General features: G+C 40.4%; 1 pseudogene; it reads right to left on the bottom strand.

Annotated features, from left to right (window-relative positions):
- Positions 1-14057, bottom strand: part of LOC127441452 (T-cell immunomodulatory protein-like) — a 197356-nt pseudogene that overhangs the window by 134696 nt on the left and 48603 nt on the right.

Below are 14057 nucleotides of genomic sequence, written 5' to 3' on the forward strand. Positions count from 1 at the left end.
GAGCTCGGACCGGAGGTGAGTTCAAAACATAAACAGTTCACCCCGGTCACTTGCGGGGACCACCTCTCACCGAGCCAACTCGCGGAGGTTGCTAAGTTGCAACAGGAGTTTGCAGATGTGTTCTCCCCTCTACCGGGACGTACAAACCGCATCCATCACCACATCGAGACCGAGCCGGGGGTCGTGGTACGTAGCCGCCCCTATCAACTACCCGAACACAAAAAGAAAATTGTTCGGGAAGAATTGGATGCGATGCTTGATATGGGGATAATAGAAGAATCCCACAGTGATTGGTCCAGCCCAGTTGTTCTAGTGCCTAAGAGCGACGGGTCTGTGCGATTCTGTGTGGATTACAGGAAAGTCAACGCGGTGTCTAAATTTGACGCATATCCAATGCCTAGCGTTGATGAGTTGCTCGATCGGTTGGGCACTGCTCGTTTTATTCAACATTGGATTTGACGAAGGGTTATTGGCAGATCCCCTTGACACCAATTTCCTGTGAGAAAACCGCCTTCTCCACACCGTTTGGATTACACCAATTTGTGACACTTCCGTTCGGTTTGTTTGGAGCCCCGGCTACGTTTCAGCGTCTCATGGACCGAATCCTCAGGCCGCATTCCGCTTACGCTGCTGCCTATTTAGATGACATCATCATTTATAGCAATGATTGGCAGCGGCATATGCAACATCTGAGGGCGGTTCTGAGATCGCTGCGCCGAGCGGGACTCACAGCGAACCCGAAGAAGTGCGTGATTGGACGGGTGGAGGTACGGTAACTGGGGTTCCACTTGGGCCACGGGCAGGTGCGTCCCCAAATTGACAAGACAGCGGTGATTGCGACCTGCCCGAGACCCAAGACCAAAAAGGGGGTGAGACAGTTCCTGGGGCTGGCTGGCTATTATAGAAGGTTCGTGCCTAATTATTCAGACGTCACCAGCCCGCTGACTGATCTCACTAAAAAGGGAGCTCCAGATCTGGTCCAGTGGACAGAGCAGTGTCAACGGGCATTCACGCAAGTTAAAGCCGCACTTTGCGGGGGGCCGCTGTTACATTCACCTGACTTCTCTCTCCCTTTTATTTTACAGACAGATGCTTCAGACAGGGGGCTGGGAGCCGTACTCTCGCAGGTGGTGGAGGGGGAGGAGCGCCCAGTGCTGTACATTAGCCGTAAGCTCTCATTAAGGGAAACTAAGTACAGCACCGTGGAAAAGGAGTGTCTTGCCATCAAGTGGGTGGTCCTCACTCTCCGATACTACCTGCTGGGGCGGGCCTTCACCCTCTGTTCCGATCACGCCCCACTCCAATGGCTCCACCGCATGAAAGATACCAATGCCCGGATCACCCGTTGGTATCTGGCTCTTCAGCCGTTTAAGTTCAAGGTGGTCCACAGACCGGGGGCGCAGATGGCTGTCGCCGACTTCCTTTCCAGGAATGGGGGGGGTAGTAGGCAGGCCGGATGCCGCCCCCGGCCTGAGTCGGGCGGTGGGGATATGTGGCAGCGGGGGCATGGTCAAGCATCTCTCCGGAGAGAGAGAAAGCGGTAAGGGTGCTTACACCCGAGTTAAATTATGTCTAACACCTGTCTCTAATTTCAGTGAGCACGGGGAGAGCGGCATTAATGGAGCCACACAGCAGTTAGAGGAGAGAGAGAGCCAGGGCACGGACTATGAAGCCAGAAGTTTTTATGATTACAAATTTGAAAGTTTATTTTGTAAACTAGTTTGTGGATGTTTTTAGACTGTGTTTGCCAACAACGTAAAGCCATGAGAGTGTGTTTGTGCTGCACTGAGGAAAATAAAAATAACGCCTACCTGAACCAGGAAATTTGCTTCTCGCCTCCTCCTTCCACTGAGAAGTGTTACAAAGTTATTTAGACTTCTGGTAGAAATGATAAGTGTGATTTCTCACAGGTGAGCAAATAAGCACAATAACCTAAATGTGGTTCATTTGTTTTCTTAACTGCTGAGTTAGAACTGAATAAGAATAAGCAGAGGCTAAACCTATAAAATGAGAATAACATCTTGACCTGTTTGAAATTAAGAGTACACTGGACAAAGTTATACAGAATTTGACAATTTTGTATTTTGGAAATGTATGTTTGACTTGTCTGTGTATGTATGTTTAATCAGTCAAATAAATAGCTGTGAATTTACATCTGAATAAGCACCTTAAATGGCTCTAACACTTTTCTGTTCTGTTTACATAACTGTGAGGGCACATCTCCTGAGTTGCCATTGTGGAGTCTACGCAAAACAATGGTTACTGTTCAGGATGGAAGCCAACAACAGAAAGACATGGAACTGAACCTCCAAATGTGACCATTGATCAGATGATGGACAATCTGAATGAATGTTTGTGCAAAAGGCTGGGAATAAGGAAGTGCCATGATGACATCTGCCAGCCATACTGCATCGAGCACACAGAGAGTGGGTTATGGGCCTTGCCTAACATTAAAAGGCTTAGGGAAAGACAGCATTTAAAGACAAACACCAAGAAAGATGGATGGTCTGTGATTTTACTGAGACAAATTCAACACCATCTGCAGAAGTGTAGGATGGATAGATTGCAGCGTGAGATCAAAGCAGAGAAGGCAAAAGTTTGAGCACTTGCTGAACAATTGCAGATTGAAAAGAAGGTGAAAGAAAGACTGGTACACGAGAATGACAAGTTGTTAATTCTGGTTTCCAAACAACTGGAATCAAAAGACCTCAACCAAAGCATCTAGCAGCAAAGCAAAGAAGTCACCGCTCTACCCACTGAAAAAGCTCAGAGCCATTGAGGATCAACAGCAGCATTATCTGCTCAGAGAGATGCCAGGAGACAATTGTGAAACCAGTGCTTCAGACAGCTCAGACAACAGTGACGCTGAACTACCTGTCTGTACGCATTCTAAGATCACAAAGGTTAGACTCGCTTCTGTCATTGTCAAAAACAGAAGGACTGAAGTTGAGGTTGACAAAGAGGAAGTGTATGAGAAGAATGGTGAGATACTAACTCACACTGTGACAAAAGTGGTCAAGAAATTTGTCCCATATAGAACATACCAGCCAGCTACACCAGAGCAAGTTGACAAGTGGTCAAAAGAATTACCACATGTGTATAAACAGCCATGCAAGGTTTGGCAAGTTCTTCAGCACTTGCAGAAAATATACACTCTACACCCATTAGATGGGGCAATGATTCATAATGTCAACTTAAGTGACAATGACCAAAGAAGACTAACTGAAAATGTTGAAACCAGGATAGGTGAGTCTCAAGAAAATATTGAGGCAGGATGGGAAGCTGTTCGAACCGTCATGGTTACTTGTGTAACCTCCGTTCCCTGATGGAGGGAACGAGACGTTGTGTCGATGTAGTGACACTAGGGGTCACTCTTGGGAGCCCGAGACACCTCTGGTCTTTGATTAAAGGCCAATGAAAATTGGCAAGTGTTACACACTCTAATGCCCTGCCAAAATCAGGGACAGTTTTGAGGGCAAGACATTATTGAGGGCAGTTGTTTTGGATAAATCTATTTTCTTTGGCAAGATATGTCTTGTGTGTTATTGCAGGCATCCCAGAGTTCCAGAGGATGCTCATGAACATCTGACATCTACACTGACACCTGCTGAACATCTATGGACCATAACCGCACCTGCCAATTACACATTATCATAACTTGAAAAGAACATTTCCTGAAGGACTCAACCTGCATTCTACAGCAGAATGCAACATCAACAGAACACAAACATGTCCACCAATTCCACATGATCACAACATCAAAACAAAAGTTTCCAGAGGACCCAAGCATTCTTTCAATGGAATACAACAATTGTTCTTGAACTTTTATTCTGACATCTTAAGACAACTTTGTACAGCATGCTGTATACATGATTAGTGAAATCTTTATTTTTATTTTTATTTTATGTGATCAAAAATTATCAAAGGGGGGACTGTAGAATTATGTGTATTTTAATTGTAAAAGTCAGATGGTTTTACATTGCAACTGTGCCTCATGTGCAAATCCATTGCAGCTGTGTTTGTTAAGATCGGACAGATTAATCAAACATGTCTATTGGTTGGTTACCCTCAGGAGGTTTCTGTGAGAACCCATTTGCTGGGTTCTTCTCAGGAGAATCCAGTGGATGCTACCTGCTGTGTTCTTCTTAGGAGGTCCTGTGTGTAGAAAGTGGAATTTTCCCCCATTCATCCATTATGTAGGTCTTTAGATGAACAATTGTACGGGATCTTTGTTGTCTGATGGTGTGCTTAATAATGCTCCACACATTCTCAATTGGAGATGGTCAGGACTGCAGGCAGGCCAGTCTAGCACCCACACTCGCTGCTTACACAGCCATGCACTTGTAATCCGGGCAGTATGTGGTTTGAAGTTGTCCTGCAGGAAAATGCAGGGACACCCCTGGAAAAGACGGTGCTGGATGGCAGCATATGTTGCTCCAAAATGTTTACATATCTGTCTGCATTCATGGTGTTCTCACAGATGTGTGAGTTACCCATGCCATGGGCACTGACACACCCCTGGCCCATACAGTCACTGGCTTTTGAACCTGATGCTAATAACAGCTTGGATGGTCCTTTTCCTCTTTGGCCCAGATAACATGGCTGTGTTTTTCAAAAATGTTTTGAAATGTGGACTCTTCGGACTAAAAAACACAGTTCCACTGTTCTACTTTCCATCTAAGATGAGACCGAGCCCAGAGAAGTCAGCAGCGCTTCTGGACAGTGTTGATGTAGGGCTTCTGCTTTGCATAGTTAAGTCTTAACTTGCATCTGTGGATGCAGCGACGAGTGGTGTTGACTAACAAAGGTTTACTAAAGTTATCCCAAGCCCATGTTCATGATTCCTTGAATCTTTTAAGTACATTGTGCACTGTAGAGGGTGAAATGCCCCAAATCCTTCCAATTTGTCTTTGGGGAACATTGTTCTCAGAGTGCTGGATTATTTGCTGAAGCATCTGTTGGCAAATTGACAAGTCTTGAAAGATCCTTGCTCTTGAAGGACTAGGCTTTTGGTTTTTGGAGGCTCCTTATACAGTATAGAGTACTATGACACAATTGCCTCATCTGTTTAACATCTGTTTCACAACAGATTATTATTATTTCAACTCATCAAATTATTATTAATCTTAAATTGCCCGTCTCAACTTTTTTTGGAGCATGTTGCAGTCAGCTGATTTTAAATTACTGTACATTAAAACAAAAACAATAATCACTCCTTTTTGTTTTTATTAGCGTTTTTCATACTGTTCCAACTTTTTCGGAATTGGGGTTGTAAATCTTTCTGAACTCCAAGCAAACACTTGTTGATATAAAATAATATATCAAATCAATCACGCAGTGCATCTACATGTACAGCCTGATCAATTAATAAAAGAATGGAGGGCCCCATTCCAGCTAATAGATCAACTCACCATATATGAACAGCAACTCCATCCTCCACTTCTTCATTGAGTGCAAATATACAGTATGTCCTTCAGTCTTTCACTTCTGATCCTTCAGTAATTTGGCTTTAATTGATATTTGGCTAAATGTCACTTTCTTCATCTGTCGTGTTAACCACAACCAGGCTTGATGATGTAGGCCTACTGACGTGATACTGAAAGCTTGGCTTGAAAGTTCACCTCAGATAATTATTGTTTATTAATGTGGAAGGAGGCAAATACCATTTTAGGCAGAAACAACTGACGCTGTGTCATTTTAAACTTTTTTATTATTATTATTGTTCAGTTTACTAAGTGGAGCCTTGTGCTGAGCTGTCAGCCTCCTCTGGCATATATGTAGCACCTTTCAAACTCACTTGGGCGATCAGGTATAAAAGAAAATAAATGAAATACACATTTTGCATTAGCTTATATGTATTATGCACACTTGAAGTTAAATCTATCAAACAACTGTTAATTTTATATCATTTAAAAAAAAAAAATGTAAGCCTGTATCGCATGTGCCAGGATCCGCCTTTGGTCAAAGCAAATAATTTCATTTCTATTTTATATTTTTGTTTGTTTCATTTTAGTTATTTTACTTATTTATTTATTGTACACTTTATTATATGCTCATACTGAGTGTATAAAGCAGAATAAACAGATGTGAAAGATATACTGTTTTCACAGCAAAAAAAAAAAAAAAAAAAAAATATGCAGCAAATTGCATCACAAAATTTGAGAAAAGCTGCAGCAAATTCAGTCATTTTGAGCCGCAAAAATCTGGAAAAAGTGCAGCGTAATCCTGGTGGGACTGATATGAAATGATGTCATCATTTGGTAACAGACCGCCGAGGGCAGGAAATCCAATAAGAATTGCATTTCTTACTTTAAAATATTTCTTCCTCAAAAGTACAAAAGAATCGTTAATAGAATCATTAAGTAATTGGAATCGTTAAGAGGAATTGGAACCGCAATCGGAATTGTTAAGTTCCTTACATTTCCACCTCTCATACTATATTTTAAATAAGTGGTAAAATGGCTCAAACATTAAAAAAAATAAATAAAACTACTGTATCACTCAAATCTTTTTTTTAATTCACACTTTTTACTGATACTGAATAAACAAAAAATCTTTATATACAGAATCAACTTTAACCCCCATTATTTGCCCCTCCCCCACCCAACCCAACCCTGTCCCTCAACAAACATCCCTGTGGTCAAAGGCTAAATTACACAATGTACACAAATAAAAACTGTTTTGTCTCTCTCCACATGGTCCTCACTGAGAGCCTTCCAGAAAGGACAAATAAGCTGTCCCATTTCTTACCATAAGTGTCCAATCTGCCAAGATGCTTATATGACATCTTTTCAAATGCTGCCACCCTGCCCAACTCGGTGAACCATTCTTGAAATGAGGGAGCACCAATTGACTTCGATATTCTAAGAATTATCTGTCTGCCAGTCATTACACTAGTTTGGACCCAGCTTTTTGTATAATTGTCACCTACTTTAATATCCGCCCCATCACCCAATATATATAGTCTGGGGCAGAATAAAATTTGAGTATCTAAAACCTCACAGATCAAATTCTTGACTCTTACCCAGAATTTTTTAATCTTAGAGCAAAACCACAGAGCATGGGCTATGTCTCCATCCTCCAACTACCATTGCCAGCAGGTAGGTGTGCCTTTAAAACTAAGCCTAAACAATCTAGAGGGAGTCCAGTGGAAACTATGCAAAATCTTTAACTGAATAAGGCACACCCTTGCATCCCTAGAAATAGTTTAAATATTGTTTTTAATGATTTCCAACTCCCCATCCTCTAATACCAAGTTCAGATCTCTTTCCCATAATCTCTTAAGAGCTGTTAAGGCCCCATCACCAAGACTCTGAATCAACGAGGAATAAATACACTGATGCTTCATGCCCCTTTCCAAAGGCTGTGAACACCATACAGAGGATGTCTGCAGCTTTAGGGGGCTACCATCCAAACTACCACCATAAATAGTACAAAGTAGATGGCGCAACTGTAAATACCTGAAAAATTGAGACCTAGAAATCCCAAATTGCTGTGTTATATTTTCAAATGATCTCAAAGCTCCATTTTCATAAAGGTCACCAAGTGTGGCAACACCCCTCTCCATTTATTCTTTCCAGCAAAAGTTGGACTTTTTAATACACAATCTGGGGTTCAGCCATATGCTTGAGGAAACATTTAAGTATCAAAATTGAACACACAGGAAACCTTTGTGCATACTGAAAGTGTGAAAATATGGGATGTGTTTTTACTTCTCTAGGCAGTTTAATAGAAAGACTTTACAATGGTGAGATTGGGGCAAGGAAAACTTGCCCAATGTAGTACCAGGAGGGGCACTCTCTGGTGGAAGAGAACAATGGGCCAGGTGTCTAAGATTAAAAGCATAGTAATACAAAAATTTTTGGGGAGACTTAAACCTCCTTTGACAATTGGTCTATGCAACTTACTGAAATGCAAAATGGTTGTTTACTATTCCAAATAAAAGACTCAGATATTTTATCAGATTGCTTAAAATAATAAAGAGGAACTTCTAGAGTGAGAGACTGTAGTAGATAATTGAATTTGGGGATACAATTAATTTTTTATAACATTGACCTTCCCTGCCATAGACAAATGTAGTGAAACCCTCCTATCCACATCACACGAGAAACTTTTCATTAAAGGGGTCAAAATTAAATAGTTTTAGTTAAACTCTAACTAAATCTCTCAAATTTGCTGGAAATAAAATGCCTAAATACCTAATGCCTTGCTTGGGCCATTGAAAGGCAACAGGTTGGAAAGCCGTGGCAGGGCTGTCAGAGCAAGAGCTTCCGATTTAGACCAATTCACCATGTATCCTGAAAATTTGGAGGAAGAATTAATAATTTTATGCAGGCTAGGCATAGATCTACTAGGGTCTGAGATAAATAATAATATATCATCTGCGTAAAGTAGAAGTTTATGCACCACACCTCCTGCTACAATGCCAGGAAAATAATCCTCTTTTCTTATTGTGGCTGCTAATGGTTCCAGGGCAAGACAGAACAATAAAGGGGACAGAGGACAGCCTTGCCAAGAGAAAAAAAAAAACAAGAGACCAAGAGAAAAAAAAAAATCTAAATTTAATCCATTAATTTCCACTGGCACTAACGGTTGTTTATAAAGTAACTTAATCCACCAAATAAGTGTTTCCAAACATAGTCCCATTCCACCCTATCAAACGCCATCTCTGCGTTAAGTGAGATGGCAGCGATTGGGGTCTGATCATTCGCTACTGACCACATAATATTTATAAAACATCTAATATTATCAGAACACCACCCACGAATAAACCCCACTTGATCTATATGCATAATAGATGTAATTACCCTGCTTATTAGTTTATTGATTAGTCAGAATTTTAGACAATATTTTTACATCTAACTGGATCAGTGAAATTCTATGATAAATTTTACATTCATTTGGGTTTTTATCTTTTTTAAGAATGAGACTGATCAGGGCTTGTGTCATGGTTGGCGGTAATTCATCTTTCTTTAATGACTCTGTGTAAACTTCTAACATAAGTGGAGCCAGTTCTGTGACATAAGATCTAAAAAATTCTGTGGCAAAACCATCTGCCCCCGGTGCCTTACATGTTGGCAAGGCTTTAATTACCTCAACAAGCTCCTCCAAAGTAATATCTGAGTCAATAATGTATTTTTGATCACTCATCAATTTAGGGAGCTCTAATGGCTCTACAAAGTTGCTAATATACTTATAGACATAGATGTGGAGCTATAAAGATCGAAAAATAATTATTTAAAGGCTTTATTAATATCTGTAATGGAAGTAAATATATTGCTTCCAGAAAACTTCACTGAAGGAATGGTGGAGAAAAACTCTCTATGTTTTATGTATCTGGCAAGCATGTTTCCCTGCTTTGTCCCCCGACTCAAAGTATGTCTGTCTTGCACTGAATAACCAAAACTCTACCTTCTGTGACAAAATAGTATTGTACCTATACTTTAGCTGAGTCAACTCCCTAAAACCACTGGCGCTTCAGCTCTGTTTCAGTACTTTTAATACTCTTTTCCAATTCTATGAATTCCTGTGCTTTGATATTTTTAATGAATGAGGCACATTGTATGATCCGCTCCCTAATAACTGCCTTAAGTGCCTCCCATGCCATGCCCACAGAGGACACTGAGGACCAATTGGTTTCTACATAAACATTGACTTCTGTCTTTAACATTGTTTAAATGCTGGGCCCTGTAGAAGGGATGTTTTAAAGTGCCATCTATATGATTTTTTTTTCTATATGCGGCAACATCTCTAAACACACCGAAGCATGATCTGAAACTAAAATATTCCCAATTGAGCAGTCAGTGGAAAATGGTATAAGTGACTTCACTATGATCAAGGATCAGATCCATTAAAAGATTGAAGTCTCCACCCAAAACCATATCACGAAGGCTGCTTGTAACTTTCCTCAAATTTATCAAAAGTTCTGAACATTGGCATTGGTTGCATAAATATTAGCCAAAATAAGATTTTGCCCCTTTATTTCAGCCAAAATAATAATGAATCTTCCTAAATGATCTTTGATCTGTTTAAGACATTTAAATGGTAAATGCTTACTTATCTATGTGATGACTCCCCTGCTCTTAATCCAACCAGCACTACAAAACACATGCCCACCCATGCTCTGCCAAGTTTTTCCAGCTTCCTGTGGAGAAAGGTGCATTTCTTGAAGGAACACTATATCATTTTGTTTACTCTTAAGAAACCACCTTCCTTCTATTTATAGGGCAACCCAGCCCATTAACATTCCATGTGGAGAGAAAGATTTTATCTACAGTATATTAAAGTGTGACATATTGACATGCAAAAAAAAAAAAAAATGTGTACCCAAGGCTAAATTATATGGACCACTATCCAACATTAATGTAACCATAAAATCCTTAATAACCCACGAAATGGAAAAATAAAAAAAATAAAAAAATAAAAATAAGCACTTCAACCTCATGCGTAACAGTCCAAACTGGTGTCCATTGCTCTGAAATCTGATGTCCATGCACACTCATGAGATTTTCCATGACACTGTTGCTACCAGATTGCTCAAGTCCGGTGATTTTTACATATCTACAGTTGAAGTCAGAAGTTTACATACACTTAGGTTGAAGTCACTAAACCTCATTTTTTAACCACTCCATAGATTTCATATTAGCAACTTCTTGTGAGAAGTGGAAGGCACCCAAAACGTTTGACCCAAGTTAAAAAATGTAACGGCAATGCTACCAAATACTAACAAAGTCAAATCAAGTCATTTTTATTTGTATAGCGCTTTTCACAACACACATAGTTTCAAAGCAGCTTTACAGGAAATCATGCATTAACAAAAAATAAAATAAACTGTAATATCGATAAAGTCTTAGAGAGATCACTGTGTAGTTTGATTAAATATGATTGTAAATTGTGTATAAAAATTAAATAATTAAATAATAATTGTATTTAGAACCCCTGTGTGCAAGCTGTAGGTGACTGTGGCAAGGAAAAATAAGGAGAAAAATAACCTTGGGAGAAACCAGGCTCACTGTGGGGGCCAGTTCCCCTGTGGCTAAACAACATGAATATAATGCCAATATTAGTTATTTGTGTGCAGTGCAAGTCATGGTTTAAAATTTGTAAATTAAGTAAGAGTTATGGTCCAGTGTTAAAAAAGAAAATATTTTTTTTTATTAACTTTAAGATTAATGACTAATGTCTTTGAAGTTCATCCTGGATTAATTGCAGAAGTTCACAGTGTATGTAAACTTCTGACCCACTGGGAATTTGATGAAAGAAATAAAAGCTGAAATAATTGATTCTCTCTATTATTCTGACATTTCACATTCTTAAAATAAAGTAGTGATCCTAACTGATCTAAGACAGGGAATGTTTTCTATGATTAAACGTCAGGAATTGTTAAAAACTGAGTTTAAATGTATATTTAAATGTCAATTCTCAGCTTGGCAGGATTAAGCAGTGCGAAGCTTACCCTCTGTTGGTGCAGTAATTTTTCACACTCTTTGAATCAGTCTCACTTTGCTTGTGTCGCTCTAGCAAAGTCCAGAAAACCATGATGTTGTGGTCCTCCCAGCACAACTTGCCTTTATTCCTCGCTGCTCGTAGAACAAAGTCTCTGTCAGCCGACTGCAAGAACCCTGCCAGAATAGATTGTGGTCTGTCACCTGTTTGGGAAGCTGACCAAGAGCTCTGTGCGTGCGCTCTATCTCGAGCCGGTGGCCTGCTGTGTCAATGAAATTCGACAACATTTTTACGTCTGCTTTGTTTTTCCATATCCACTAGTTTTCCCACACCCGTTCCACATCAGGCTTGGAAACCTGTAGCTCTCTTTCGGCCGCCTCCAGAAACTCAACCCGTTTTTTCAATATCATCCATTCTTGAGATCAGGGTGGAAAGTTTTGCCTCCATAGATGTGATTGCTCAATGTATTTCTGCGAGGCCCTCCATGTCGGTCGAGATTTTGGTTAGTGCTGTATAAATGATCAAGATATCCCGACCTACATCACAAAGCTCGCTGTCACTATCGACTGGACCTCTGCCATCTTAATCCTGCGAGGTGTCCTATGTGTGAGAATATAAGTGCTTTTTAATGTACCCACAGGCCGACATCCTGCCCTCCCGGCAAAGTTTAACAAACAAACTATTACAGTTCTCACCGGTTAATATTGCTTAAAAGGATAATTGTAGCAAAGTTTAAGCAGAGCTTGCCTCTAAGCGATCAACACTCATCTGACCGAGAACATTTCAACTGACTGAGATAAACAGATCATGAACAAGTGTTAGTTGGTTAGAAACACAAAATGGGAACACAGTCTTCCACCTGATCAGTCGAACATCCAAGAGCGCAGCCAAAATAAATGTAATGTTAATACACAGAGTTAAAGATAAAAGGACTGTAACTAATGCTGTGCTCTACCTTATTGATCCAGGTCTCAAATCCATTTGGTTCGGTGGTGAGAAACAAATCTGTGAGAAAGGGGGAGAAAAAGAGACAGAGAAAAAGAGATCATGTTATTTCTCAAAATGACCAAGGCTTCTGTTGATTTTTTGTTTTGTGAATACCATTGCTGATCAGATATATGTAAGCAGGTACTGCATTGAGTCTAAGGGTGCTTTCACACTGGCAGTTTAGTTCGAAACAGAGCATGGTTTGCATGAAAAATTGGTAATGTGAAAGCTGTCATGCGGACCGGGGATCGCACCGTGGTACTGAACCCAAGACTACCTGTAGGAGGTGGCAACTCGGACTCGGGTGCGCACTCATTCAGGAAGTAAAGTAACCTGCGCATGCGTTTTAGCCGATGATGACATCATTAGTTTCAACAACACACGAGGATACACTTTCCTGAAAGTCCCAAAAAAGTAATGACACCACAATGACATACAAGTACAATCAACACTAAAAATACTGTCTGTCTGTCTATCTACCTTATAAATACTATATATAAATACTATTATAGGTTATAAATATAGGGTATAATAGAAGATGACAGTGGCGATAACTTCACCTTGGACACGAGCGTAAGCGTGCAGTGTAAACAAAGATGCAAATGAATTCCTTGCAATCAGCTGTCTCCTGAAAAAACGCCGTTTGCAAGCAGCAGCAAGCCGCCTCCCCCTGGACATCTGATGAGTTACGCCATGAAGCGCACATATACGCAGTTGTCCTTCACTCTGCTGTGCATAATGGCACCAAAATAACAAAAAGTATGATGAGTCGCGTTGTGTTCACCATGTGTGTTTGTGATGACGTAAGATGAACGCAAAATGGACCGGGGTTCGATAGAATCAAGTGAGTGTGAAACCAGACCAACACGGCGGGGGGCACCGGGAACAATCGCACTCGGAATCGGACCGCAGCAAACATGCCCAGTGTGAAAGCCCCCTAAGTCTCATCACCAACAGATGGAAGTATAAATCCCTGTGACAGAAAGAGAAAAAGACCAGCGCCATCTTGCTGGCTGCAGCACAATATTGCAGTGAGAGTGTTTGCCAGGACAAGATCAAATAATTGGGAAATCTTGCAGGAGGGAAACAGCATGCAGAAGAGACACTGGATGGAGTTTATATTTGTTTGAACACAAAGGAAATCTAAGAATGTGAAACTGTAAACCATAAGTTCACTGTATTGATTTATGAAAAACAACCTCAGTTGTAAAACTGAACCTGAACTCAATCCCAGCCATGGCCATTTCTAATGTATGAAATAATGATAATTTCAGATGTTCAATACATTGATGTTGTCCCCTACATCACAATCAAGACTTACATGATTCCATCTTTGCTGTGTCCTTCTTTCAATAACCAGAACACACCATATGTAAGCATGATTCTCCTGACAGAGTCCGATATGGAGTTATTATACTGAATGGAGCAGGCGAGTGGTGTAATTTTCTCTTGCCGTCAATGTGTTTTTTTCCTTTTGTTTGATGATGGCTTCATTTTAGAAGCCTGAATGTTGTTATGGAGACGGAGCAAGAAGCTTGTAACAGGTCCTGTGTTTATTTTTGTGAGACTTACACATCTTTCAAACACAGCAGTCACATCAATGCTCCATGTGCATGAGGGTGACA

The sequence above is a fragment of the Myxocyprinus asiaticus genome, chromosome 1 (genome assembly GCF_019703515.2).
Source record: "Myxocyprinus asiaticus isolate MX2 ecotype Aquarium Trade chromosome 1, UBuf_Myxa_2, whole genome shotgun sequence".
Lineage (NCBI taxonomy): Eukaryota > Metazoa > Chordata > Actinopteri > Cypriniformes > Catostomidae > Myxocyprinus > Myxocyprinus asiaticus.